Source organism: Pinus tabuliformis, chromosome 7 (genome assembly GCF_031772625.1).
Source record: "Pinus tabuliformis cultivar Carrire ecotype Pingquan chromosome 7, CPIR1, whole genome shotgun sequence".
Classification (NCBI taxonomy): domain Eukaryota; kingdom Viridiplantae; phylum Streptophyta; class Pinopsida; order Pinales; family Pinaceae; genus Pinus; species Pinus tabuliformis.
The window spans coordinates 735,398,880-735,402,814 of record NC_142293.1 but is presented as its reverse complement, the minus strand read 5'-3'; the positions used below and the strand labels follow the sequence as shown (position 1 = coordinate 735,402,814).

The 3,935-nt window shown below is 33.7% G+C and overlaps 1 non-coding gene across 1 annotated transcript; it reads left to right on the top strand.

Annotated features, from left to right (window-relative positions):
• The first annotated feature begins 971 nt into the window (after positions 1-971).
• Positions 972-1,090, top strand: LOC149249627 (5S ribosomal RNA). Its single transcript, XR_016267548.1, has one exon. It is a non-coding gene; the product is annotated as a 5S ribosomal RNA (ribosomal RNA).
• The last annotated feature ends 2,845 nt before the right edge of the window (positions 1,091-3,935 follow it).

Below are 3,935 nucleotides of genomic sequence, written 5' to 3'. Positions count from 1 at the left end.
TTTGGATAGGATTGAAGGATTTACAAATATGACACAATAGGAGAAGGAAGGAGGCACTAGAGCCTATCCCCCCTTAGTGACAACTTCTTGAACTCCAAGCATATATCAAAGTTTAGTGAACTTCGCCTCTGTGAGAGCCTTTGTGAAGATGTCTGCAACCTGATCATCTGTTGAACAATATTGCACTTCAAGAACATGGTCATGAATGAGCTTTCTGATGAAGTGCATGTGTAGTTCAATGTGTTTTTTGCGCTGATGCTGGACTCGATCTTTGCATAGATGAATGGCACTTTGATTATCACACCAAAGTGTGGTTGGATGCTGCTGCTCAAAGCCAAACTCTGATAGGATCTGACGGAGCCACAAGGCTTCCTTACTGGCTTCCACGGCACCACGATACTCTGCTTCTGCTGATGAAAGAGAAATGGCAGCCTGTTTCTTACAAGCCCATGTAATAGGTGCTGAACCGAGAGTGAAGACATAACCGGCAGTAGACTTCCGATCATCAGGGTCACCAGCCCAATCAAAATCAGTGAAACCAACTAATAGAGGAGCTGCTTTGGCACTATAATGAATCCCAAACTGTATTGTACCTCGAACATAACGAAGTATTCTTTTAGCTGCTTTCCAATGACTTTCACGGGGGTTTTGCATAAAACGAGCAACAAGACCAACAACAAAGGAAAGGTCAGGACGAGTATGGGTTAAATACAAGAGTTTTCCTACAAGTTGACGGTATAAGGTAGCATCAACATCAGGAGAAGTACAAGAGACTAAAAGTTTGACTCCAGACTGAAAGGGAGAAGGGGTTGGCTTACAGTCTTCCACGTGAAAATGACGAAGAATATCACAAGCATACTTGGACTGGGAAAGGGAAATACCTTCCTTGGAAAGACCGAGAAAATAGTGTAAGTGTCCTAAGTCTGTCATTTCAAATTTCTTTTTAAGGCTGGACTTCACATTTTTTATAAGGGTGCGATCATACCATCGTTAATGCACCGGATCCCATCAGAACTCCGCAGTTAAGCGCGCTTGGGCTAGAGTAGTACTGGGATGTGTGACCTCCCGGGAAGTCCTAGTGTTGCACCCTCTCTATGTTAGGATATTCCGACACATAGGATATAGTTAAGTTCAACTTGGTATAGTGTAGAGTTAGGTAAAGTGTGTTTCTTTACCGTTGTACATTTTTTAACTTACAATCCGACGATCACGATATGTAGTGATCCGACGGTTCACTCTCTCCTCGGTATTACTGACACTTGATCCGTGGCTTGACACCCGATTGGTCCATGAGTTCTATTTAAAGCGCATGGAGGGTCATTGTTCGGGTAATCCGTGCATGAGAGAAGCTTATGTAAATTTTCATTCTTTGATTATTAAATTGCCTATAGTAGCCACGTTGGCGCAGGCCGTGGACTGTTTCCCTCTTTGAGGGTTTTAACCACGTCAAAAATACTGGTGTATTGATCTGTGATCTGGTTGTGAGCGGTGTCCTTTTGGTGTTCTTTCTGAGGAACTTACCCTGTAAATTCCTACATGGTATCAGAGCCTGGACCCAGGTTCGATTCCCCCGAGTTGCCTTTGAAGGGGGTGTTGGAAGAATCACCGCACCTCTATGGAATCCGTAATTTCCACCCTGGGGATCCTCGTTACTGGTTTGTAACGTTTACCAACACTTGCGGGTTTTGGTGTAACGGCAAACCTCCACAACTTTAGGGTTTAGGGCTTGGGGTTTATGGTTTAGGGTTTAGGTTTTGGGGTTTAGGTTTTAGGGTGTATTGTTTAAGGATTATAACAATTTAATAAATTCCTTCAATAAGCAGTTAAAAAAATGTTACAAAATGCTTCTAAAAATGTTATAAAATGCCGAGGGTTTAGGGTTTATTTTATAGGGTTTAGGATTTACAGTTAACTGTTTAGGGTTTAGGATTTAGGGTTTAGGGTTTGGGGTTTAGGTTTTACAGTTTAGAATTTATAAAACTTTATTAAGAGCTTTTAATAAACACTTAAGAAAGGTTACAAAATAGTTTTTAAAATGTTATTAAATGATTAGGTTTTAGGGTTTAGGGTTTGGGGTTTAGGGTTTAGGTTTTATAACACCTTAGTAAATTCTTTTGGTAAACACTTAAATAAAACTTACAAAATTGTTTTTAATAGATCATAAAATGCTTAGGATTTATGGTTTAGGGTTTGGGGTTTGGGGTTTAGGGTTCAATGTTTAGGGTTTAGAGATTAGGGTTTATAACACTTTGGTAAATTATTTTAATAAACTTATAAATAAAAGTTACAAAACGCTTGTTAAAATGTTACAAAATTCTTAGGGTTTAGGGTTATAACGCTTTATTAAATGATTTTAATAAACACTTAAAAAAGCTAGAAAATTGTACTTTAAAATGTTATAACATTGTTAGTGTTTATGGATAGTGTTTATGGTTTATGGTTTGGGATTTATAACACCTTGATAAGTTCTTTTAATAGGAACATAAAAGGAAGTTACAAAACGTTTGTTAAAATGTTATAAAATTCTTAGGCTTTAGGGTTTAGGATTTCAAATTCTATAGAATGCTCATGGTTTAGGGTTTATAACACTTTAGTAAATTCTTTTAATAAACACTTAAAGGAAATAAGAAAACGCTTGTTAAAATATTATAAAATACTTAGGGTTTAGAGTTTAAGGTTTTGGGTTTAAAATTTTATAAAATGCTTACAGTTTAGGATTTAGGGTTTATAACCCTTTACTAAATTATTTTAGTAAACACTTCAAAAAAGTTACAAAAAGCTTGTTAAAATGTCATTGAATTCTTAGGGTTTAGGTCTTATAACACTTCAAAAAATTATTCTAATAAACACTTAAAAAAGGTTACGAAACACTTTTTAACATGTTATAAAATGTTGAGGGTTAAGGGTTCAAAATGTTATAAAATGCTTAGGGTTTAGAGTTTAGGTTTTAGGGTTTATAAAATTTAGTAAATCTTTTTAATAAAACCTTATAAAAAAGTTACAAAACACTTGCTGAAAAGTTATAAAATTCTTAGGGTTTAGGTTTGAGGGACACTTTAGTAGATTATTTTAATAAACACTTAAATAAATTTTACAAAATGCTTTCTAAAATGTTATAAAATTCTTAGTGTTTAGGGTTTACAATTTGCGGTTTACGGTTTGGGATTTAGGGTTTCGGGTTTAGGGTTCATGCTTCAGGATTTATAACACTAAAGTTACAAAACACTTTTTAAAATACTAAAAAAAATAGCATTTAGGGTTTAAGATTTATAACACTTTAATAAATTCTTTTAGTAAACACTTGAATAAAAGTTTAAAATGCTTTCTAAAATATTATAAAATGATTAGGGTTTAGGTTTTATGGTTTGGGGGTTTAGGGTTTAGGGTTTCACGTTTATGGTTTAAGGTTTATAACACTTTAGTAAACACTTTTAATAAACACTTAAAAAAAAGTTACAAAACACTTTTTAAAATGTTGTAAAATGCTTAGGGTTTAGGTTTTAGGGTTTATAACACTTTGGTAAATGATTTTAATAAACACCTAAATAAAATTTAGAAAACGCTTTTTAAAATGTTATAAAATAATAGGGTTTAGGTTTTAGGGTTTCAGGTGTAGTGTTTGGGGCTTATCGTTTATTTTTATAACACTTTAGCAAATTATTTTAATAAACACTTAAACAAAAGCTACATTTTTTTTTTTTAAATGTTACAAAATGGTTAAGGTTTAGGGTATAAGCTTTAGGGTTTGGGGTTTATGGTTCAAGGCTTAGGTTTTAGGGTTCATAAAAATTTAGTAAACTATTTTAATAAAAAATTAAATAAAAGTTACAAAACACTTTTCAAAATGTTATAAAATACTTAGGGTTTAGGTTTGAGGGTTTTATAACACTTTAGAAAATGATTTTAATAAACACTTAAATGGAAGTTACAAAATG